This window comes from Bubalus kerabau, chromosome 11 (assembly GCF_029407905.1).
Source record: "Bubalus kerabau isolate K-KA32 ecotype Philippines breed swamp buffalo chromosome 11, PCC_UOA_SB_1v2, whole genome shotgun sequence".
NCBI classification, from domain to species: Eukaryota; Metazoa; Chordata; class Mammalia; order Artiodactyla; family Bovidae; genus Bubalus; species Bubalus kerabau.
Window position 1 is genome coordinate 54,391,847 of NC_073634.1, and position 27,271 is coordinate 54,419,117.

The window sequence follows — 27,271 nt, forward strand, 5'->3', positions numbered from 1 at the left end:
TGATGGACAGGGAGGCCTGGTGTGCTGCGATTCATGGGGTTGCAAAGAGTCGGGCATGACTGAGTGACTGAACTGAACTGACACAGCACTGGAGTGGCAGCTGCATGGTGCTGGAGTGACTTTGAGGAGATATCCCATATCCAAGGGAAAAGGAGAAAACCCAGCAAGATGGTAGGAGGGGAAAAATTGCATTTAGAATCAAATCCCATACCCACCAGAGACGCTCAGAGATTTCAAACATACCTCGTGCACACCAGGAGCCAGAGACCCCACAGAGACTGAGACAAAACTGTGTTTGAGTCTCTCCTGAGGAGGTATGGGTCAGCAGTGGACAGCTGCAGGGGGAGTGGCTCTGGGTGCAGTAGACATGGGTATGGCATAAGCTCTCTTGGAGGAAGTCACCATTAACCCCACCATAGAGCTGCCAGAACTTACACAAGACTGGGGAAACAGACTCTTGGAGGGCACAAACAAAACCTTGTGCACACTTAGGCCCCAGCAGAAAGGAGCAGTGACCCCACAAGAGACTGACCCAGACTTGCCGATGAGTGTATAGGAGTCTCCAGTGGAGGTGTGGGTCAGTGGTGGCCTGCTACATGGTAGGGGGGCACTAGGTATAGCATGGGACCTTTTGAAGGAGATCATCATTATCTTCATTACCTCTACTGTAGTTTGGTCTCAGGTCAAATAACAGGGAAGGAACACAGCCCATCAACAGAAAATTGGATTAAAGATTTACTGAGCATGGCCCCGTCCATCAGAACAAGATCCAGTTTTCCCCTCAGTCAGTCTCTCCCATCAAGAAGCTTCCATAAGCCTCTTACCCTTCTCAATCTGAGGGCAGACAGGCTGAAAACCACAGTCACAGAAAACTAACCAATCTGATCACATGGACCACAGCCTTGTATAACTCAGTGAAGCAATGAGCTATGCCGTGTAGAGCCACACAAGAAGAACAGATCATGGTGGAGAGTTCTGACAAAACATGATCCACTGGAGAAGGGAATGGCAAACCACATCAGTATTCTTGCCTTGAGAACCCCATGAACTGTATGAAAAGGCAAAAAGATATACCAAAAAAAAAAAAAAAAAAGGAGATGGCAAGAGTGAATATTGAAATTTTAGATATCAGTGAGCTAAAATGGACTGGAATGGGTGAATTTAACTGTACCATTATATCTACTACTGTAGGCAAGAATCCCTTAGAAGAAATGGAATAGCCATTAGAGTCAACAAAAGAGTTCAAAATGCAGTAAAGAAAGAAAGAAATTGAAGTTGCTCAGTTGTTTCTGACTCTTTGTAACCCCATGGACTGTAGCCTACCAGGCTCCTCTGTCCATGGAATCTTCCAGGCAAGAGTACTGGAGTGGGTTGCCATTTCCTTTTCCAGGGGATCTTCCCGACCCAGGGATCACACCCGGGTCTCCTACATTGCAGGCAGAAGCTTTACCATCTCCTTGAACGCAATCTCAATAATGACAGAATGATCTCTGTTCATTTCCCAGGCAAACCATTCAATATCACAGTAATCCAAGCCTATTCCCTGATCAATAATGCTGAAGAAGCTGAAGTTGAACAGCTCTATGAAGACCTACAAGACCTTCTAGAACTAACACCCAAAAAAGATATCCTTTTCATTATAGAGGACTGGAATTCTAAAGTAGGAACTCAAGAAATACGTGGAGTAACAGGCAAATTTGTCCTTGGAGTTCAGAATGAGGCAGGGCAAAGGCTAATAGAGTTTTGCCAAGAGAACGCATTGGTCATAGCAAACACCCTTTTCCAACAACACAAGAAAAGACTACAAATTGACATCACCAGATGGTCAATACCAAAATCAGATTGAGTATATTCTTTGCAGCCAAATATGGAGAAGCTGTATACAGTCAGCAAAAACAAGACCAAGAGCTGACTATGGCTCAGATCATGAACTCCTTATTGCCATGTTCAGATATGAATTGAAGAAAGTAGGGGAAACCACTAGACCATTCAGGTATGAACTAAATCAAATCCCTTACGATTATACAGTGGAAGTGAGGAATAGATTTAAGGGATTAGATCTGATAGACAGAGTGCCTGAAGAACTATGGATGGAGGTTCATGACATTGTACAGGAGGCAGTGATCAAGACCATCCCCAAGAAAAAGAAATGCAAAAAGGAAAAATGGTTGTCTGAGGAGGCCTTACAAATAGCTGTGAAAAGAAGAGAAATAAAAGGCAAAGGAGAAAAGGAAAGATATACCCATTTGAATGAAGAGTTCTGAAGAATAGCAAGGAGAGATAAGAAAGCCTTCTTCAGTTATGAATGCAAAGAAATAGAGGAAAACAATATAATGGGAAAGACTAGAGAGCTCTTCAAGAAAATTAGAGATACCAAGGGAACATTTCATGCAAGGACAGGTACGATAAAGGATAGAAATTGTATGGACCTGACAGAAACAGAAGATATTAAGAAGAGGTGGCAAGAATACACAGAACTATAATACAATATATATATATATATATATATTTTGAAATAAGCATAAAATATATAGTATTCATATAATTTGTTATGTATATACATACATTAAATCTATCTATCTATCTATCTATCTATATATATATATATATATCTGACTATTTGTGATCCCATGGGCTGTAGCCAACCATGCTCATCACTCCATGAGGATTCTCCAGGCAACAACACTGGAGTGGGTTGCCATGCCCTCCTCCAGGGGATCTTCCCAACTCAGGGATGGATCCCAGCTCTCCTGCAATGCAGGCAGATTCTTTACTGTCTGAGCCACGAGAGAAACCCTTATATATACATGGGGCTTCCCAGGTGGCACTAGTGGGAAAGAACCTATGTTCCAACACTGGAGACCTAAGAGACTCGGGTTCCTTCCCTGGGTTTGGAAGATCACCTGAAGGAAGAAACGGAAACTCACTCCAGTATTCTTGCCTGGAGAATCTGATGAACAGGGGAGCCTGGTGGGCTATAGTCCATAGGGTCTCAAAGAGTTGTACATGACAGAAGCAACTTAGCATGCTCATGTATACATATCATCTCACCTATAACAGAAGTATGAGAGCCAGTTCTATCTGTATTAAAAGATAAGATACTTAAACACAAGGAATATTGCAGTTTTTCACCCTTGGCTATAGCTCAGTATATATCCTGAAGATCAGAAATCAGCCCTGAATATCATTAACAAGGCTGATGCTGCAGCTGTGACTACAGTACTTTGGCCACCTGATGCAAAGAACTGACTCCTTAGAAAATATCCTGATTCTGGGAAAGATTGAGGCAGGAGGAGAAGGGTACCACAGAAGATGAGATGGTTGGATGCCATCACCGACTCAATGGACATGAGTTTGAGCAAGCTCCGGGAGTTGGTGATGGACAGGGAAGCCTGGTGTGCTGCAGTCTATGGGGTCACAAAGAGTCAGACACAACTGAGGAACTGAACTGAACTGATATAGCTCAGTGTCATATACATCCAGTAAAAATATTAGAATTTAAATGAAAAAAAAAAGTTCTTAACACATAAAGGCAGCTAGAATAAACACTCTAAATATATAAAGCCAGTTGGTCTAGAAACCTCTAATTTTTGTCATGAACAGTGCTGACTATGGATAAGCAAGCTCTATGGTCAGGCCAGTCAAGATGGCTGTTCTCTTGCTCTCTGTATACCTCTTACTCCACCAGTGCCTGCTTCAGCTTCACCCTATTCACATGACTGATCTTCTGACATACTTGCTCTGGCCCCAGCTAGTGATTGCTCTAACTTTAGATCAGAATCTCTCCTTATGATAGCTTATTCAAGGTGTGCTGAGGAGTTTACCAGGTTTCCCTGGTAACTAATGAGTCAACTTGACTTCAAGTCTCCCTATAATTGGTAACCTGCCCTCCCTCTCAGTCATGTCCTGGTCCACCGTCATTCACACAAGGGTGGAGTGCTGCTCCAGGACCTTATTTTAGAGATAAGCTTCTGTTATCCATTAACCATTGCTTGATGTCTCTGTCACTGACTGTGGGCTCTTTCTTTGGTCTTGAAGCTGGATAAGTGTAGGTTTTATAGACTTGCAGGGTGCAGGCCAATACATGTATGAGAAATAAGCCCCAATATTGGAGAAGATAGGGGAGACTCTATAACTAATGACTTTGCAGCTTCACTCTTAAAATCCAGTGCCAGAAGTGATACATATTTTTGATCAGAGGCTTGTGAAAATATGCTTCCAACAGAAAAATTCTCTATTATAAGGCTTCAATCAGGAGATTTATGTATGTACATATTTATTTATGTTCTTCATGAGAAGAGAGGAGTATAGAATTTTAATTTCCATCCCCTATTTTATTATAATATGATAAAAATAACTTTACTAATAAAATACAATAAAAAATCTCCTTTTAGATAGATATTTTCTAATGTGTTTTCTTGATTTTTATTTCATATTTATTTTATTAAGGTCGAGGAATGCTTACCATTGTTTTTTAAGTAAAATATGAATACTCCTCTCTTTTAAACTTCTGACCACAATGCCCATAAGAAAGATTCCTGTTAGACACCAAGAATACTACATGGAAGTATTAAAAGAAAAATAAATCCACAATAGAAATACTATACAGTATCAATACAGATGAGAAAAGCCTGAGGATTGTGGGATAGCCTTACACACAGAGAAAGAGACAGGGCAAACGTCTTTCTCTTTGTGGCCCCTTTGCAGGATCACAGACACTATAACATTTTAAAGTGAATAAGACATAAATTCAGATGACTACAAGGTGAAGATGAAGGTGCTTAAGGCATGGCCTGGTCTGACCTTCCAAAGATCTGGTGCACAGGAGACATAAATCTCAAGCCTGTTTGAGATATAATTGTTTTAAACCAGGAATGATGTTGTTCCTTTCCAAAGGTCATTTATTAATAGAAAAGTGTGATATGGTGGTATGGCTCCTGATATTTCTTGGCTGAAGCTACTAGTTTGAGTAAATCTCCTGCACAGTGAGAGATTTTATATAACACAAAATACAATAGTGTGCTAATTGAGAAAAACATGCATTGGTTTCAGGACAGAGGAGTCAAAGAGCTCTGTTTTACTATTGGCTCTGACTATAAGGATAAAAGAAAGGTGAACTTTATCATTTTATCTGTGTCTAATTCAGCACAGAAGATAGCAAGAAAAGGGATAAGAACTACATTCTTATGACTGTCAGTGGTGATTGTGACTTTGCTTCCATCTTGGGCTGATGAAAATTTGGAAGTTACAAAGCTACTGTTGTGTACTTCCTGAGTATGGCCCCAGGTAGGCACTGAAAGGCTTTTCAATTACCAACACATCTAGGTGTTTCTTAAACATACAATCTATACAAAAACGTCCACCAGGCAATAGTGGCAGTAAGGTTTATTTTTGAATGGTCTCAATCAACTAAGAAGAATGTGCACTTACACAAAATAGTGAATACCAAAATAAGTGTCAGTGCTGAGTATTGACTATGTGCCATAGACTAAAGTTCTCTGGAGGTTCAGGAGAGGAAAGAATAGTTAAACAGTCTCTATAATATACTCAGATTTTTGAGTTTTTTTTTTTTTTTTAATATATAGTATGGGAGCAGATGATGTGAACCAAGAACTCCCTGTTGGATTTTTGTTGTTGTTCAGTCATTGTTTTGTCTGATTCTTTGTGACCCAATGGACTGTAACACACCCAACAGGCTTCCCTGTTCCTTCATTACCTCCTGGAGCTTGCTCAAACTCATGTCCATTCAGTCAGTGATGCTATTCAGCCATCTCATCCTCTGTTACCAGCTTCTTCAGGTGTTATAATTTATTTTCTCCAGGAGGAAACTCAATAGAGTATTTGCTAGCACCAGGTTAAAAAATTAACTTACCACTCCCTGGGTTCCTTCAACTTTTCAATTATGTGGAAATACATTAAACTGAAAATAACTACTTCCAACAAAATATTTCCCAGAAGATGGGCTCAAATAACTAAAAGTCAACTGAAAACAAGAGGTATAATCAAATGAAGACAAGAAAAAGCACTTGAAATGAGAAAAAAAAAATGAAAAGGACTTAAAGACAAACATCAAGCTGAGATGAATAGTGGTGGTTTTCATTTAAATTTATCTAATTGAGTTAGCTTCCTAATTTCAAGTAATATCTAAAAGAAGTATTTGATTTTGAAATTCACTTTCAGAATTTACTAACAAATTAAATACATTAGGATCTCCACTTCAAAAGCTGTGATATTTCAAATAGCAGCCATGAAATTCTCCATCATACAATCAAAGTAAGCAAATCTTACAGACTGAAAAAGCCTGGAAGTTACAGCTTTTCAAATGTATTAAAGAAACTGGTGTTGGATTTTAGCAGCTACTCAATTTACACTTTGAATTTTTTAAAAAGAATGTTAATTTATTTAACCAAACAAAAAATAGTTCATTCATTTTTTTCTATTCTTCCATTCCCCACCTCTGGTAACCACCAATCTAGTTTTTGTATCAATGAACTTGCTTTTCTTGTTGTAGCTTGTTTGTTTATTAGATTCCACATACAAAAAGTGATATGGGATTTGTCTTCCTTTGTCTGACATTATACTTGGAAAAGAACCCTCGAAGTCTCTCCTTATTGTTGCAAGTGGCATTATATATATATATATAATGTCTGAATAATTTATTTGTACATTCAAATGCCAATGGACACTTAAGTTGTTTCCATATCTTGGCTATTGTAAATAATGTTATAGTGAACATGGGATACCTATATCTTTTTAAGTTAATGTTTTAATTTTCTTTAGATAAATTCCCAGAAGTAGAATTGGTGAGTCTTATGTGTAGTTTTATTTTTTTAATTTTTTGAGAAACTTCATATTGCTTTCCACAGTGACTACATCAAATTACATCCACGTTAATCCTGCACAAGGTTTTCCTTTTCTGTAAATCTTCACAAATAATTGTTATATACTTTCTTTTTGATAATAGCCATTCTAACAAGTATGAGGTGATATTTCACTGTGGTTTTGATTTGCATTTATTTTTTGTGTTTTAATAATTTGCATTAAATAATTACTCTATTTAAACCTATATTCTAATTGTTATTTTTATTTGACAAATATTCCCACTTACTGTAGTTTATTTTTATAATCTAGATTCAGCTACTTGTTATGTCAAACGTTTCTACTTTTTCTTGAATTTCAAGACCATATCAATTAGTAATCTATTCTTTGAAAGAAGATGTTAATTGTAAGTAAAGGCAATACATGTCCAATTCAAAGACAATTAAAATATTTTTACTCTAACAAAAATAGAAGCATCAATATTCCTCACATCTTCAGTCAAATCTAATTTATTCTCATATCCTTATAATACAACAATGAATAAAAGAGATTCTATATTCTGACACCAATTGTACAGAAATATAATTCAATTCTGATGCCAACCACCTGGCGCTAGTGTTATTAATAGAATCTGCAGGTTTAAGAATATGATCCCCAACAAGCTCACCCTTACTTTAGATGTTAATTGCATGTTGGATCTCTAGGTTACTTGTTTATTGTTGTTCAGTCACTAGGTCACGTCTGACTCCTGGTGACTCCCATGGACTGCAACATGCCAGGCTTCTCTGTCCCTCACCATCGCCCAAAATTTGCCCAAGTTCATGTCTTTTGCATAAGTGACACCATCCAGCCATCTCATCCTCTGATTCCCACTTCTCCTTCTGCCCTCAATCTTTCCCAGTTTCAGGGACTTTTTCAACGAGTCAGCTATTCGCATCAAGTGACCAAAATACTGGAGTTTCAGCATCAACATCAGTCCTTTGAACGGGTATTCAGACTTGATTTCCCTTAAGATTGACTGGTTTGACCTCCTTGCTGTCCAAGGGACTCTCAGGAGTCTTCTCTAGCACCACAGTTCAAAGATATCAATTCTTCAACGCTCTACCTATAATTCTGATCAACTGGCCTCTGATCTGGGGTTTCCATGAACTTTCTCAGGTTTAATTCACTAGAAGGACTCACGTGCATGCATGCCAAGTTGTTTCAGTCATGTCTGACTCCTTGTGATCCTATGGACTGTAGCCCACCAAGGTGCTCTGTCCATGGGATTCTCCAGGCAAGGATACTGGAGTGGGATGCCATTACCTTCTCCAGGGAATCATCCCAACCCAGGGATCAAACCTGTGTCTCATATCTCTGGTATCAACAGGCAGGCTCTTTACCATTAGCGCTACCACATAACTCTTTTATTACAACACCCCTGGCATACTCTGTGGCTGGTTTAATTACTTCTTCATTTTCAACCCAATGTATATGTCTCCTGTTATTGATCTTTCCTAGACCTCAGGTGGAATTCATCACTTTGTGCTACTTTTAAATCTAGTCATAATGCTTTCTATTGGGCTTTTTGTTGTAAGTTTGGTTTGAGCATGCTCCTTAGTAAATATTCACATCCTTGAACACAAGGTTTATGTCATCTTTGGCTCTGTATCTTCTGGGAACCAGCACTGTGTCTTTCATGCATGGGACACACACATGTACGTATGTATATGCGTGTTCATATGAATATATGTGTATATGTGGGCCTGTGTGCATAATCCATATAGTCGTAAAGTAGGGGAGTTTTCTAATCAGCTATGAATTCCAAAAATTCTATTTTCTTGCTTGCTATTTTCTTAATTTCTCTTTCTCTTGCTATTGATCACTCACATGAAATACAGAATATAAAGAAGATGTTCCTCCGCTCAAATGTCTTGGAACACTTTCAATGCCCACTGATTAGGAGCTTAGTCTCTGCAACCAAGAACAGCAATATATAATAGGTTCCAAACTTAGATTTCATTGATTTTTGTGACACTGTGGGGAAAAAAACTATTCTGAGGATGATTACAGTGTAGAAGCATTATCTTATTACTCCTGAAATGACTTCTCTTTTTTCCTCTGGACCCATGCTCTTTTCTTTTCAAAACAATGAAGACACAGAGAAAATTCATTAAGCTTTTTGAATCTCGGTTTCCTAATACAATGGCATTCATACCAATGATGATAATATTGACAATGATATGCAAAGATTGAAAGATATACAAAGCCTAGAGTTTGGATTAAGTTTATATTGAGCATTGTTCCTGCATTTTGTTTCCTAAAATTCAAGTTGGCTGCAGATGAATTTAATTTTGTTTTCTTAGATATCCTTCATCATCCTAAAACATAGTTGGGTACCCAAGAAATATGATCACCTGACTGATTTTCAGTGACTAATCAAATCATATGTTTTCAAGGAGATTTGTATGCTGGTAAAACTTAAGAAGGTAGCTAAAAAAAAGTGTGTAAACAGGTCATTAAAACAGAGAAAGAGAGAACTAAAAGGGAAAAAAAGAAACAGAAACATTATCTTCAGTTTGACAATTGCTCTGACCCACAGCAGAGGTTAAAGAAACTTCAATATGAGACCAAAGGATAGAAACCCCAATGTGATATCAGTACTTATAATACTCTGATAGCTGGTGATACTTATTACCTTCTGAGAATTTAGGTACTCATATTAAAGTAAGTGTTGGGGAAAAGTCAGTGAGGCAGAGTTTTGAGAATGATGAACTTTTTCTCTAGGTGCACTGAAGGTAACTAGGAAATTTATGTGAGAAATTACTTTAGGCAGAGGGATGCTTGCCACCAGTTTTATTGTTGGAAAATTTCAGGGAATCACTTTTTTACCTACTGGGACTTTTAATACATACCTGATTATGTTGTAGCATATCATTAATGGGACTCTAAGGGATAGAATATGGGATTGTCTTTCCTTGAAGTAATTACAGTACCAATATAGTTAATTAACAAGAGAAGCCCCTGTAATTAAGGGACCTTAAAATAACTAATCATGAAATTTCAAGTTTAAATAAGGCCCTATCAATAAAAGAAACTCAACTACATTAATAGATTTTTAAAGTTAGGGGATAAAGTACATTTTGTTGAAAGGGATTCCTTAACACAGTCTGGTATATCTACTAAATGAAGGTGGAAATTAAGGAGAATAAGGAACTGGACAAAGGTTGATATTCTAAAATTTTCTATCATTCTTTATGTAGAATATAATGACTGAAGAGAACAAAATTGTCATTAAATATTTTATAATAAATAGAATGGGTGAATTTTCATCCAATATTCTATAATCCTTAGCAATATTATAAATAGTGGTCTTCCCAGGTGGTGCTAATGGTAAAGAATAAGCTTGCCAGTGCAGGAGACATAAGAAATATAGATCTGATCCCTGGGGCTAGAAGGAAATGGCACCTTACTCCAGTATATTTGCCAGGAGAATCCCATGGGCATCATAGAGTTGGACACAACTGACTGAGCACACATGCTCATGATATATATTAAATATTCTAAATTCATATTGAAGCATTAAAGGTAATGTACCAAACCAAGTTACGTTAAAGCTCAACATTTGAAAAACTAAGATCATGGCATCCGGTCCCATCACTTCATGGCAAATAGATGGGGAAACAATGGAAACAGTGAGAGACCTTTTTTCTTGGGCTCCAAAATCATTGTGGCTGGTAACTACAGCCATGAAATTAAAAGATGCTTGCTCCTTGGAAGAATATCTACTACCAACCATAACCCTGTGTACGAGACAGCAAAAGAGACACTGATGTATAGAACAGTCTTATGGACTCTGTGAGAGAGGGAGAAGGTGGGAAGATTTGGGAGAATGGCATTGAAACATGTAAAATATCATGTATGAAACGAGTTGCCAGTCCAGGTTCGATGCACGATACTGGATGCTTGGGGCTGGTGCACTGGGACGACCCAGAGGGATGGAATGGGGAGGGAGGAGGTAGGAGGGTTCAGGATGGGGAACACATGTATACCTGTGGCGGATTCTTTTTGATATTTGGCAAAACTAATACAGTTATGTAAAGTTTAAAAATAAAATAAAATTAAAAAAAAAAAGAAATACTTACCAAAGGAAGTAGCTTTTCATAAAAAGACATCATGGGCTATTCCTGCATACATTTATATGTTTATTCATCCACCCAGCTGAGATTCTGTTACTATTACTGCTACTAAATAGTATTAATAAAGTTTTGGAACTTAAAAAAAAAAAGCAGAGACATTCTTTTGCTGACAAATATAGTTGAAGCTATGGCTTTTCAAGTAGCCATGTGTGAATATGAGAGATAGACTATAAAGAAAGCTGAACACTGCAAAATAGATGCTTTTGAACTATGCTGTTAGAGAAGACTCTTGAGAATCCCTTGAACTGCAAGGAGATCCAACCAGTCCATCCTAAAGGAAATAAGTCCTGTTATTCATTGGAAGGACTGATGCTGAAGCTGAAGCTCCAATACTTTGGCTACCTGATGTGAAGAATTGACTCATTTGGAAAAGACCCTATTGCTGGGAAAGATTGAAAGCAGGAGGAGAAGGGGCTGACAGAGGATGAGATGGTTGGATGGCATCACCAACTCCATGGACATGAGTTTGAGCAAGCTCCAGGAGTTGGTGATGGATAGGGAGGTCTGGCATGATGCAGTCCATGGGGTCGCAAAGAGTCTGACACAGCTGAACAACTGAACTGGACTAAGCAAATTGGAGAATGAAATGGCAACCCAGTCCAGTATTCTCACCTGGAAACTCCCTTGTGCAAAGGAATCTGGCAAGTTACAGCCCAAGGGATTTTGAGAGTCAGACATGACTGAGCAATTAAACCACCACTACCATCAAGTGGCAGTACCAATCAAGTGCCTAGAGATTATCATACTAAGTGAGTCAAGTCAGATAGAGAAAAATAAATATTTCTTATATGTGGAATCTAAAAAAAAAGAAATGTGGAATCTAGAAATAAAGAAATGAACTTATTTCCAAAACAGAAAGAAATTCACAAGCACATAAAATCAACTTGTGAATACCAAAGAAGAAAGACAGGTGGGAAAAGAAATAAATTAGGAGGTAGAGATAAACATATACACACTATTATATTTATAAAATAGATAACCAAAAACAACCTACAGTACAGCACAGGGAACTGTACCTATACTTTTTTAATAACTTGTCCCAAGTGGCTCTGGTGGTAAAGAATCCTGAAATGCTGAACATGCAGGTTCAATCCCTGGGTTGGGAAGATTCTTGGGAGAAGGAAATGGCAACCCGTTCCAGTATTCTTGCCTGGGAAATACCATGGACAGAGGAACCTGGTGGGCTACAGCCCATGCGTTAGCAAAGAGTCAGATTTGACCAAGTAACTAAAAAAAATAAGAAGAAAATCTGAAGAAGAACATATATATATATATATAATATTGTTATATATAATATAAAATATAATATATATTCTAATATATTATTATTATTATGAGATATATACAAGATTAATATCAACCATAGATTATTTTTTAGTTAATATACCTTATTTTGAAGAAAAACTGCTTTAGGTTTACACAAAATTTAGCAGATCACATACAGTTGTCATATACCTGCTTTCCCCTCAGTTCAGTTCAGTTCAGTCGCTCAGTCATGTCCGACTCTGTAACCCCATGAATCACAGCATGCCAGGCCTCCCTGTCCATCACCAACACCCGGAGTTCACTCAAACTCCTGTCCATCAAGTCGGTGATGCCATCCATCCACCTCATCCTCTGTCGTCCCCTTCTCCTTCTGCCCCCAATCCCTCCCAGCATCAGTCTTTTCCAATGAGTCAACTCTTCACATGACGTGGCCAAAGTATTGGAGTTTCAACTTCAGCATCAGTCCTTCCAATGAACACCCAGGTCTGAACTCCTTTAGGACGGACTGGTTGGATCTCCTGGCAGTCCAAGGGACTCTCAGGAGTCTTCTCCAACACCACAGTTCAAAAGCATCAATTCTTCGGCACTCAGCTTTCTTCACAGTCCAACTCTCACATCCATACATGACCACTGGAAAAACCATAGCCTTTACCAGACGAACCTTTGTTGGCAAAGTAATATCTGTGTTTTTCTATATGCTATCTAGGGTGGTCATAACTTTCCTTCCAAGGAGTGTCTTTTATTTTCATGGTTGCAATCACCATCTGCAGTGATTTTGGAGCCCAGAAAAATAAAGTCTGACACTGTTTCCACTGTTTCCCCATCTATCTGCCATAAAGTGATGGGACCAGATGCCATGACCTTAGTTTTCTGAATGTTGAGCTTTAAGCCAGCTTTTTTACTCTCGGCTTTCACTTTCATCAAGAGGCTTTTTAGTTCCTCTTCACTTTCTTCCATAAGGGTGGTGTCATCTGCATATCTGAGGTTATTGATATTTCTCCCGGCAATCTTGATTCCAGCTTGTGCTTCTTCCACTTCCAGCGTTTCTCATGATGTACTCTGCGTAGAAGTTAAATAAGCAGGGTGACAATATATAGCCTTTACATACTCCTTTTCCTATTTGCATCCAGTATGTTGTTCCATGTCCAGTTCTAACTGTTGCTTCCTGACCTGCATATAGGTTTCTCAAGAGGCAGGTCAGGTGGTCTGGTATTCCCATCTCTTTCAGAATTTTCCACAGTTTATTGTGATCCACACAGGCAAAGGCTTTGGCATAGCCAATAAAGCAGAAATAGATGTTTTTCTGGAACTCTCTTGCTTTTTTGATGATCCAGCAGATGTTGGCAATTTGATCTCTGGTTCTTCTGCCTTTTCTAAAACCAGCTTGAACATCTGGAAGTTCATGGTTCACATACTGCTGAAGCCTGGCTTGCAGAATTCTGAGCATTACTTTACTAGCATGTGAGATGAGTGCAATTGTGTGGTAGTTTGAGCATTCTTTGGCATTGCCTTTCTTTGGGATTGGAATGAAAACTGACCTTTTCCAGTCCTGTGGCCACTGCTGAGTTCTCCAAACTTGCTGGCATATTGAGTGCAGCACCTTCACAGCATCATCTTTCAGGATTTGAAATACCTCAACTGGAATTTCATCACCTTCACTAGATTTGTTTGTAGTGATGCTTTCTAATGCCCACTTCACTTCACATTCCAGGATGTCTGGCTCTAGGTGAGTGATCACACCATCGTGATTATCTGGGTGGAGAAGCTCTTTTTTGTACAGTTCTTCTGTGTATTCTTGCCATTTCTTCTTAATATCTTTTGCTTATGTGGTCCCTACCATTTCTGTCCTTTACTCAGCCAATCTTTGCATGAAATGTTCCCTTGGTATCTCTAATTTTCTTGAAGAGACATCTAGTCTTTCCCATTCTGTTGTTTTCCTCTAATTCTTTGCACTGATCCCTGAGGAAGACTTTCATATCTCTCCTTGCTAGTCTTTGGAACTCTGCATTCAGATGCTTATATATTTCCTTTTCTCCTTTGCCTTTCACTTCTTTTCACAGCGATTTGTAAGGCCTCTTCAGACAGACATTTTGCTTTTTTTGCATTTCCTTTCGATGGGGATGGTCTTAATCTCTGTCTCCTGTACAATGTCATGAACCTCAGTCCATAGTTCATCAGGCACTCTGCCTATCACATATAGTCCCTTAAATCTATTTTTCACTTCCACTGTATAATCATAAGGAATTTGATTTAGGTCCTACCTGAATGGTCTAGTGATTTTCCCCACTTTCTTCAGCTTAAGTCTGAATTCGGCAATAAGGAGTTCATGATCTGAGCCACAGTCAGCTCTTGGTCTTGTTTTTGCTGACTGTACATAGCTTCTCCATGTTTGGCTGCAAAGAATATAATCAATCTGATTTCGGTATTGACCTTCTGGTGATGTCCATGTGTAGAGTCTTCTCTTGTGTTGTTGGAAGAAGGTGTTTGCTATGACTAGTGTGTTCTCTTGGCAAAACTCTTATTAGCCTTTGCCGTGCTTGAGTCTGTACTCCAAGCCAAATTTACCTGTTACTCCAGGTGTTTCTTGACTTCCTACTTTTGCATTCCAGTCCCCAATAATGAAAAGGACATCTTTTTTGGGTATTAGTTCTAAATGGTCTTTTAGGTCTTATAGAACCGTTCAACTTCAGCTTCTTCAGTGTTACTAGTTGGGGCATAGGCTTGAATTACTGTGATACTGAATGGTTTGCCTTGGAAACAAACAGAGATCATTCTGTCATTTTTGAGATTGCATCCAAGTACTGCATTTGGAGAAGGTAATGGCACCCCACTCCAGTACTCTTGCCTGGAAACTCCCATGGACGGAGGAGCTTGCTAGGCTGCAGTCCATGGGGTCGCTAGGAGTCAGACACAACTGAGCGATTTCACTTTCACTTTTCACTTTCATACATTGGAGAAGGAAATGTCAACCCACTCCAGTGTTCTTGCCTGGAGAATCCCAGGGAAGGGGGAGCCTGTTGGGCTGCCATCTCTGGGGTCGCATAGAGTCAGACATGACTGAAGCGACTTAGCAGCAGCAGCAGCACTGCATTTTGGACTCTTCTGTTGACCATGATGGCTTCTGTTTCTTGTAAGGGATTCCTGCCGACAGTAGTAGATGCAATGGTCATCTGAATTAAATTCACCCATTCCAGTCCATTTTACTTCACTGATTCCTAGAATGTCGACGTTCACTCTTGTCATCTCCTGTTTGACCACTTTCAATTTTCCTTGATTCATGGACCTGACATTCCAGGTTCCTATGTAATATTGCTCTTTACAGCATAGGACCTTGCTTCTATCACCAGTCACATCTACAACTGGGTATCGTTTTTTCTTTGGCTCCATCCCTTCATTCTTTCTTAAGTCATTTCTCCACTGATCTCCAGTAGCATATTGGGCACCTACTGACCCAGGGAGTTCCCTTTTCAATAGCCTATCATTTTGCCTTTTCATAGTGTTCATGGTCTGGTGGCTCAGATGGTAAAGTGTCTGTCTACAATACAGTAGACCTGGGTTCGATCCCTGCATCAGGAAGATTCTCTGGAGAAGGAAATGGCAACCCACTCCAGTACTCTTGCTTAGAAAATCCCATGGCCTGAAGAGCTTGGTGCAGGCTACTGTCCATGGGGTCTCAAAGGGTTGGGCACGACTGAGCGACTTCACTTCACTGTTCATGGGGTTCTCAAGGCAAGAAAACTGAAGTGGTTTGCCATTCCCTTCTCCAGTGGACCACATTCTGTCAGATCTCTCCACCATGACCCTCCGGTCTTGAGTGGCCCCACATGGCATGGCTTAGTTTCATTGAGTTAGACAAGGCTTTCGTCCATGTGATCAGATTGGCTAGTTTTCTGTGATTATGGTTTCAGTGTGTCTGCCCTCTGATGCCCTCTCACAACACCTACCGTCTTACTTGGGTTTCTCTTACCTTGGACGTGGCGTATCTCTTCACAGGTGCTCCAGCAAAGCGCAGCCACTGCTCCTTACCTTGAAAGAGGGGTATCTCCTCACCACTGCCTCTCCTGACATTGAATGTGGAGTAGCTCCTCTCGGCCCTCCTTTGCCCGCATGGCTGCCGCTCCTTGGGCGTATGTCTCCTAGGTGGGTCAAATGGTAAAGAATCCTCCTGCCAATGCAGAAGACACAGGCAGGAGATGCAAGTTCCGTTCTGGGTGGTGAAGAGCCTCTGGGGAGGAAATGACAATACTCTCTGGTATTCTTGCCTGGAAAATCCCACAGACAGAGGAGCCTAGTGGGTCACAGACCATGGGGTCACAGTGTCAAACACGACTTAGTGCCTGAACACACATGCACTGCTATTATTATCTTGCATTAGTAGATAATACTGCTAGTATTATCTTGCATTATTATTTAGAATCTGCAGCTTAAAATGGAAGCCACTCTAGTATTCTTGCCTGGGAAATCCCATGGACACAGGAGCCTGACAGGCTATGTGTCACTAAAGAATTGGGCATAACTTAACAACTAAACAGCAACAGTTTACAGTAGTGCCCTCTCTGTGTTGTGCAGTTTCATGAGTTTTGACAAATAGGTAATGTCACTTATCCACCATTACAGTATCATCCAGTATAGTTTCGCAATCCTAAATATATCCTATTCTACCTGCTTGTTCCCATCCTACCACAGAAACCTCAAGCTGCTGCTGCTGCTGCTGCTAAGTCGCTTTGGTTGTGTCCGATTCTGTGTGACCCCATAGACAGCAGCCCACCAGGCTTCCCCGTCCCTGGGATTCTCCAGGCAGGAACACTGGAGTGGATTGCCATTTCCTTCTCCAATGCATGAAAGTGAAAAGTGAAAGTGAAGTCGCTCAGTCTTGTCCGACTCGTAGCGACCCCATGGACTGCAACCTACCAGGGTCCTCTGTGTGTGGGATTTTCCAGGCAAGAGTACTAGAGTGGGTCTCCAGTGCCTTGTCCGAACCTCAAGCTACTACTCAACATTTTACTGTCTCTAAAGTTTTACCTTTTCCAGTGTAATATAGTTGTAATCATACAGTATGTAGCCTTTTCAGACTGCATTTACATAGGGATTTAAGCAGTATTCTTTTAAGGTTTCTTTATGTCTTTTTGTGACTTGATAATTCATTTTTCCATATTATAAGCATTTCATTGTAGGGATGGGCCACCGTTCCACAGTTTGTTTTTATTTTGTTTTTCCCTTCATCTATTGAAGGACATTTTGGTTTTTTAAAGTTTTGGGAATAACATAAAAAGCTGCTACAAACACTTATGTGCAGGTTTTTGTATGGACATAATTTTCAACTAATTTGTTACATGTCTAGGATACAATTGCTGGACCATATGCTTTGACTGAGTTTAACTTTCTAGCAGACTGCCAAACTGTCTTCCAAAATGGCTGCTGACTGTATCTTTTTTAAAGTTTCTACCAGCAGTATACATTTAGGTCCATTTTAACTTTTTTTTTTAAGGTATAATGTCTGTGTCAAAATTTATTTTTTTACCTGTGTATGTCCAATTGTCATAGCATCATTTATTGAAAGATTATATTTTATTGAATTGACTTTTCTCTTTTGTCAATGATCAGTTAACTGTATTCTCATGGGTCTATTTTGGGGCACTCTACTTGGTTTCTTTGATCTAATCACTGAATGGTGGTTGGTTTTCCTATAAAACCAATTTTGTCTGCCTTGATTGTTTTCTATTTTTTTTTTCTATTTTTATTTATTTGTGCTGCTATTATTGTATTTATTTTACATAATTAAAAAAACTGTTCTTTTTATTATTTTCTTGTGGTGGAATTTTGCATCATTTATTTTCATCTTTTTTAATATAAGATTTAATGCTGAAGGAAAGTAAAAATACTCTTAATAACTACATAGAAGATAGCAGTAAATATTCTCAAATATACCTTTTACACCTACATCAATCTGATTTTCAATAAACATTTGTTTCCTCCCGTTTTACTACCTTTCCAGCATCAATTTTCCCTATCTCTGATATCAGATTCCCTATCTGCTTTTATCAGGGAGAAATATCCCCCTACTGCGCTCAGTATTTGCAAGTCTGCTGATCAAGGCATTCTTCCCCTGGTCAAGAAGATGGAGAATTTGTTCATTAGTTTATAACCAATTCTTATTAAGCTGAAACTATATCCAAGACAATGAGAGATGCACTGAAGATCCAGTAGTAAACCAAACAGAAAAGATTCCTCCCTTATTGTATGTATGTTTTAATTGGAGATTCTGATATAAAGCAGATAAATAATCATTAAGAGGTCTACATGTGGAGAATAGAACTTAATATTCAAGTTAGGAAATTTGGACTAACTTTACCAAAAAGCGAATATAGAGTAAGGAAAGGCAAGGACAGAAAATAGGTGGAACTGGCTGGTGTTAGGGATTCTTTAGTTTTTTTCTATGGGCTTCCCTGGAGGCTCAGATGGTAAAGAATCTGCTTGCATTGCAGGAGACCTACGTTCGATTTCTGGATAAGGAAGATCTCCTGGAGAAAGGAATGGCTACCCATTCCAGTATTCTTGCCTGGAGAATTCCATGGACAGAGGAGACTGGCGAGGTACAGTCCATGGGATCACAAAGAGTCAGACACACCTGGACTACTCAATACTACCACCACCACTACTACTAGTTCTCTCTATATAGTTAGAGACACTTTGATTTTTGTGATGACTGAACTATTCTCTGGTTGCTTTGATGTTGTGAATTGTACAGCACTCTTTCTTTTTTTCAACTTTTTTTATTACATGAAAGATTTTTAAAAATTCTATAATGTTTTCAAAAGTTTCACACATGAGTCCATATAATTCCATACAATACCCTTTCTATCAATTTCTTTTTACTAGCATTAACTACAGATGATTTCTGTTGCTTGAATCCAAAGTACAAAAATTAACACAATGTTGAAAACATTTCTGAGGGCAATAAACTAATGGAATATTGGAGACTGAGATGCTTTTAAATTTCCCCTTGCTGTTTCAAATGTAAGATTAAATTGAAGCTTAACATCTTTTTCAAAGAACCAATCAATGAGCCAGAGATATGTTATAGCAAACGGATGCATCAAGGTTTATTTACCAATGCTCTTATTTTAATTGCTGAATGTAACTTATACATGCAACTATTAAAACCATCACCACCTTATATATACTTAGCCTTTTGTGAAGATGTCTTACTCTGGGTTTAATTTTCTTGAGTGTACACAAATGAATCATTTATCTTTAAAGGCCAGTTCCTCCAGGACCGTACTATATCAAAGATTAATGTTAAATAATTGTTTTTGTTATGAAAGCAATAGGATCCCATTAATAAAACCTTCTCAGCTTCCCATGTTAGAATATTTCCTTTCCTCATGTTCATTTATTTCTAGTGCTCTAGTTTTCTGCATATTATAATTTTTCCTTCTATCTTTCAGCTAAATCAAAATGAAGTAATCCTGAGATTTAACTAAGAGTGTGTGTGCATGTATGTGAGTGTGTTTATTTCAATGACATAAGCAAATCTAAGCATATTCAGATTGTTTGGATGGCCAATGTAAAACCAAGTAAATCCATACTCTTTCAGAATAAGCATTTTTGTTTGTGCTTAAAATTATGCTGGTGCCAAAAGTAAGACTTTAATTGTCTTAGTATAATTAGAAAAGAAGTAAATTTAATAAGTAAAAGATGACTTTATGCCAACTGAAAGTCAATTGAGTCACAGCATGCTTTACAAAGGAATTTTACACACTCCCTGGAATAGGGAAATGTGGTGGAAATTGAGTCCTTCAAGGGCTCAGGGAAGTAGAAGAATGCTGACTCAAAAGAATCTGTACCATGGTAGTCAATAGCATAGTCCTTTAGTGAGTAGCAATTTAGTTCAGAAAACCCTCAACTGACACTTTAAATAAATGTTGCTAATTTGAATTTTATTGACTTTGTTGTTTTTTTATTTTATGTAATGTATACATTTGTTTTAGTTTTATGGTTGTATAAAAGCTATAACATTAAGGGTTTATGTTTATACATATTTAAGTAACATAATCAAAATAATTTAGCTTAACATTGGAAGACTCATATTTCCCTTTTAATATAGATTTATACATTAAATAAACTTGGAGAAACATTATCCTAGACCAACATCTTTCTTTCCAAAGTCAAATTTTTCAATAACATTAAAGGTTTAAGCTCTGAAAGACCTGTGTGTCTCCTGCTATATACTTTTGGGCAAAGTGTAGCTGGAAGTTTCTGTCAGTATGTTCTATTCAATTATGTCACTGCCACCTTTTTTATTTCTATTTTATCTTTCAGCTAATATTCCAAATAAAAATTTAAGTGTGATCACATTGCTATAAATTTTTATGAGCTATTTGGTATATTATTATTCATATTTCATATCAGTCACTATTAGTTTTTTCATTATAACTAAGAGGCACTAAAATGTTTGCTGCTTTCTAAAAAAAAAAAAATACTTAAAAAAAAAAAAAAAAACACTTTGCCTTCTGATGAAAGGTAATTCTAACTGTATCTCTCCTATAGTACTTCTAAATTTTTTCCATCTTCTGTTACAAGGGCCCCGCTCTGAGAAACAGTTTTGTTTGCTCTGAAAACCAGACCTACTTTGGCATTTATTAATTTCAGAACAATTTTATGATAAAATAAGGAACCCGATGAGAGTTATCCTATAGGATCAGGAAACTTAGAAAGTAAGTTTAAGAGTAAATTAATGCTGAATATACTATAAATGTATACTCAATATCTTAGCTTAGGAAATACAAATAAAACAAAAATTTAAAAATTATTTTAAAATTATTTCTATGAATTTTGGTGAACATTAGGTTGGATTTTGATTAGGTCACAGGTGGTTAGAGCATTGGTTTCAGGGCGGTAGAGACAGGCATCACACTTGCACTAACTGGCATTGGCAATGCTATTGAGGCTGGTGACAATGCTGCTGACAGCAGGAGTGCTGGAGGCAAGCACTCCTGTTACAGTGCTATGACAGTCACATATGGCGCTAATACTGGCTGTGCAGGTCACAGCACTGGTTGGTAATCAGAAGTCATGTTTCTGCCAGAGGCATTGGCAGGAATGATATGGATGACAGTACCAACACAGGCCCTTCATCATCTTCAGTGGTGAACACCAATGCTTGACTCTAGGCATATGAATTAATGACATAAAAATGACAATTTCCATATACAATAATTGAGAAAGGCAAAAGAATAGATAATGATATCTACAGCTTTTTTTCTCTTTCCCCTGAATCTTTCTCCCTTGCCCTTTAGAAATCTCAGCATTAGTCTCAGTTTTTCTTTCAGGAACCACTTCAGTTTTGGATGGTAGAAAGCATTGACACAGGCTATTGAAAGTCAATAAGGAATTCGTAAGATGATGGAGTTATTATGAATGTTTCACACAGCACTTAGTGCATGTTTCTGAGCTTTGCACTCACCAAAAAGGCAAAAGAGGGGAAGAATATAATAGCAAACATTGGCATGAAGTATATTAGCACTGGTAGAGCACACTGGTGCAGGAATTCTGGAAAGAAAACAATTTGGCTTTATTTTTGTTGTGGAAGTGGGAGATGAAGGCAATCTGTGTTTCTAATCAAAGAGGACACTGATATATGTCCATTGAGATACTCTACAATATATAGAGAACAGGAATTAGTTTTTCAAATCATAAAAATGTATTTTCAAATCATAAAATACATAATACAGGGTGAAAGAAGTAAAGAAACAATTATCAGAAGTATTAGAATAGATGAGTGTGAAGTAGATGTACTAGAACAAAGAATTAAAAAAAAAAAACACAAAATAGATCAAAAAAGAAATCTTGCACTACAGGTTATGGTAATATATTATGAACTAAGGAGTATTATTAATTTCATTGTCTAAAATAGAGATTAAATATTTTTAAAAGGAAAAAAAATGCAGGCTTCTTTCTGCTGTGTGTGTATGTGTGTTTAATTTGCTACATACAGAAAATAAAATGTTCAAAAAGAACATCTACCAAGAAAAGAAAATAACAATTCTATTGACAAAGTAAAAGTATTTTTTTTAAAGATGAATTTAGTTTTAAGACCCACTCCAGAAATATTTTAACTTTCCTATCCATTCAGTTGCTGGCAGAAAATGGTTGTGCAGCCAAGCAGGAAATTACAGTAGGCAAGGAATTGTTTTCTCTGTATCATTTTAGACTAACCTTTTTCAAAATACTTAAGGTTTCTTTGACTTATTGTTGAACCAAATTGATTGTATTATCACAAATAACAAAAGCCAAAACTTATGGTTAAACAAGAGAAAGATAAACAGGAAATGAAAGGTAGTGTCATAAGCTCTTAAAGTGTCTTTCCCCTACTTGATGATTATAATATTTTATAAAATTTAGCCTGTATCACAACAGAAAAGATATTTTTCATAATTGTTTAGTGATTTCATTGCTCTGAAAGGTTCAGAAAATACAATTTCTTTAAGTTAATGATAGTAGGATATTGCATTATGTTGCCAAGCTTAAGACATATCTGTAGAAGTGTATGTGTGTGTGTGTGTTTGTGTGTGTGTACTAGGAAGGGTGAATGATGTCAGATGAAGATGTCAGAACAAAGTTGAAGCACTTCATTCCTTATTATTATTACTATTATACTGAGGAGAAAAGAGATTACTGGGTATATGGATATGTGGGTAGACTTCATTCTGTACAGTTTAAGAACTTCTTTTTTACCTCTATGGTAACATATTGGAATATGGATTCACGTTTCAGATGTAGTAGAGAATGGACACCATGGATGACTATCCAAGAGTCAGTGCACCTCGGCCCTATGTGTGCTGCAATGTGGTTAAGGAGATGGTGGAACAAGATTGGAGAACTATAAGGATGGCTATGGATGGTTCTGGCATATGCAGCAGCATCTATCAGATGATGACAGATTATTGTGTTTAGGGGATTAGCAGAATCAGCAGCTTCACTTATCTGAAAATAACTCCAGAGGTAAGTCCTAATTAGAGGTGGCTACTCATTGATTTTTTTTTTCCATTATTCTATTCAGTTCAGTTCAGTCATTCAGTCATGTCGGATTCTTTGTGACCCCATGAATCACAGCACGCCAGGCCTCCCTGTCCATCACCAACTCCCAGAGTCTACCCAAAGCCAAGTTCATCAGGTCGGTGATGCCATCCAACCATCTGATCCTCTGTCATCCCCTTCTCCTCCTCCCCTCAATCTTTCCCAGCATCAGGGTCTTTTCAAATGAGTCAGCTCTTTGCATCAGGTGGCCAAAGTATTGGAGTTTCAGCTTCAACATCAGTCCTTCCAATGAACACCCAGGACTGATCTCCTTTAGGATGGACTGGTTGGATCTCCTTGCAGTCCAAGGGACTCTCAGGAGTCTTCTACAACACCACAGTTCAAAAGCATCAATTCTTCTGTGCTCAGCTTTCTTTATAGTCCAACTCTCACATCCATACATGACCGCAGGAAAAACCATAGCCTTGACTAGACGGACCTTTGTTGGCAAAGTAATATCTCTGCTTGTTAATATGCTATCTAGGTTGGTCATAACTTTCCTTCCAAGGAGTAAATGTCTTTTAATTTCATGGCTGCAGTCATCATCTGCAGTGATTTTGGACCCCCAGAAAAATAAAGTCAGCCATTGTTTCCACTCTTTCCCCGTCTTATTTCCCATGAAGTGATGGGACCAGATGCCATGATCTTAGTTTTCTGAATGTTGAGCTTTAAGCCAACTTTTTCACTCTCCTCTTTCACTTTCATCAAGAGGCTCTTTAGTTCTTCTTCACTTTCTGCCATAAGGGTGGTGTCATCTGCATATCTGAGGTTATTGATATTTCTCCCGGCAATCTTGATTCTAGCTTGTGCTTCCTCCAGCCCAGCGTTTCTCATGACACACTCTGCATATAAGTTAAATAAGCAGGGTGATATTATACAGCCTTGATGTACTCATTTTCCTATTTGGAACCAGTCTGTTGCTCCATGTCCATGTTTTGTTTTGTTTTTAGAAGTTTTCTTTTTATATATACAAGACATATTAATCCATTAAATTTGAGGACACAGTACAAAAAAAAAAAAAAAACACTTCAACTAATTTATCTGACAATGATGTTCATATTCATGACGCCATTTTTTGTTGTTGTTGTTTTGTTTCCTAATAATAAAGGAGGAGACTTACGGCTGTTGGGCTGATATATATTTGGGGGTCCCCGCACCCCACCTCACCCACACACCACCAGGGTGAACAGGAGGAGGAGAAGAGAGGGCAGGGCCCACAGCAAAGTTTCATAATCTTGAATGCAAGAGAGGAGGAAGAGAGGAAAGGAAAAAAAAAAAAGAGAGAGAGAGAGAAAAAATACAAATCCTATAATACATACAACAGAGTGGGGATGGTATGGGAATGGGACAGACATGAAGCTGAGGCATGGGGTGGGCCGCTGGGGGTGGGGGGTAGCGGAAGCCCCCCACATTCTTTTCTCTCTTTGATGCTGTTTCCATAGTTGCCAGGCTGAGTAGTAAAAGTAAGACTAATATGAGCCGCTGAGACAGGAAAAGACTTCTATTGGAAGCATCTAGGAATACAAATGTTTTGTTCTTAGGTAAAAGATAGAAGGGACTTATTTTTCTCTCTCCCAATGAAATGCATCCCAGGCACAACAAAGGGAGCACTGACATTATGTCACCTGGCAATGATCTTATGACCATGAGAGAAAGTATTCATGGAGCCAATGCATAAAGAAAGGCAGTGATATGGAGCCCATGACTTCAAACCTCATGTAATACTGTGTTTCCAGTTATGTGGGTTAAAAAAAGCCCAAAAACCTTTAATAGTGTTAAGCACATTTAAGCTGACTTTTTGTTACTTTAAATCAGTAGCAAGCTATTTGACACAAAATAATAAAGCTAAATATACTATTTGATATTAGAACACCAGGGAGAACAAGAAAGAAGAGGAGAGGAGAAAGAGAACTAGAAATGTGAAAGATTTGTTAGTTAGTAAGTATGAACCATGAGTCAGGCATGTGCCTGGTAAATGATCTTCAACATCCCAATCTGTCTTGTAGCCCTTTAATGTGAGTATTACTACATGACATTATTAACATGAGTATTAAAATGAGAAAACACTTAACACAAGATCAACCATTTAACAGTAGGGAGAGGTTTTGAAAATGATACTTGAGGTACAGAAAGAAAAAATAGAGCGTGTGAGAGATACATGAAGTTAGAGCAGAAGGAGGGAAGCCAAGCTGGTTGATAAACTAAGACATTTTGGAGAAGGAAAGAATAGTCCATAATTCCTGCAATAAAGTCAGTTACAGCTAGGACTATAATGTGTTCCTTTAAGCTGATCATTAGTGTAACATTGGTGTTCCTTTCAAAGCAGTTGTCAGAGGTGAAGACTGTAAGGGGAAAATTGTATAGTGGAAATAAAGGGTGAAATTGAGGAATATTTTAATGAAAAGGAGTTTACAAATAGAGATACTTGTATTCAGGATGACTTATTAATTTATTGTATATATCTAAGAGTTAGCGAAGGAGAAGAAATTAAATATCCAAGAAGAGTAAAACACTGTAAAATAGATTTGGGTATTTAATTACAAAAGACTGAGTTGGCACTAGCCAGTTCACAGAAAAGAAATTTATATTAAAGAATACCAGCTCATCTAAACATTCATTTGGAGAGATGGAGAACTTAGTCATATCTGAGCTTATATGAACAATTACCAGAGAACTCTTACAAAATAGCCAGACAAGGACACTGCTGATTCTGCTGAACTCCAAACCATAGCAAATCTGCCATGATCAAAAAGCTGCTGTGAGAAACTCAGACCACCTGCTATCATCCCCAAAACCTCCATGCAGTCTCTGCTCCACCTAATGGAGCAGGCGATTAGCTGTCATGTCACAGATCAGCACCCTAGTGGCAAGGGAGTGTGTGCATGTGTATTTCCTTCCATATGGGAAAAGAGATTGACAATGGTGGGCATTTTCAAAATGTGAAGTGTCAGAAATCTGTAGACAGCCACAAATAATGATACCACAAAATTCTTAGAAAATGTGGAGAAAGATGTCACCTAAAGCACAGGAAAATTTAGGCAGGGGTTTTATGGAATTGAGGACATAGATTTTTTTTTCACTCCTGATAATATTTGATTTTTTGTTTCTTATACATTAGTGATGTATCCAATAGACATCACATGCCTCAAGTCTTTCATAAGCTGTTGCTGGCTTTTGACATCCCTTATTGTTGAAGTCTTTTGGCTTTTCAAGGACTCCACAAACATGAAAGCATAATGGGGAGGTGAGTTACAGGGGTGTTATCCTCTGCAACCATCCTAAGGATGTTTAGCAGTGATGTGGTGTGGATCCTAGAAACAAGCTCTCAAGGTACATCCTAATTGGATTAAATTAATCATCGTATTTTTACCCTCATTGTTAGTTGTTACAAGAAAGAAATAGACAAGGGCTGTTCTTTGTGGGTTTGATTCAGAAATGCACAAATTTCAGTTACCAAGATTTAGTAAAAAACAGCAGTCCCTTAAAATCATGGTTCAAATTCCAGCTTCCATTGTATCAGTTCAGTTCAGTAGCTAGTCATGTCCAACTCTTTGTGACTCTGGGTGGTGTCATCTGTGTATATGAGGTTATTGATGTTTCTCTCAGCAATCTTGATTCCAGCTTGTGCTATATCTAGCCTGGCATTTAGCATGATGTACTCTGCATATAAGTTTAAAAAGCAGAGTGATAATATACAGCCTTGACAAACTCCTTTCCTGATTTGGAACCAGTCTGTTCCATGTCTGGTTCTAACTGTTGCTTCTTTACCTGCATACAGATTTCTCAGGTGGCAGGCCAGGTGGTCTGGTATTCCCATCTCTTTCAGAATTTTCCAGAGTTTATTGGAATCCACACAGCTTTGGTATAGTCAATAAAGCAGATGTAGATGTTTTTCTGTAACTTTCTGTTTTTTTTCAATGATCCAGCAA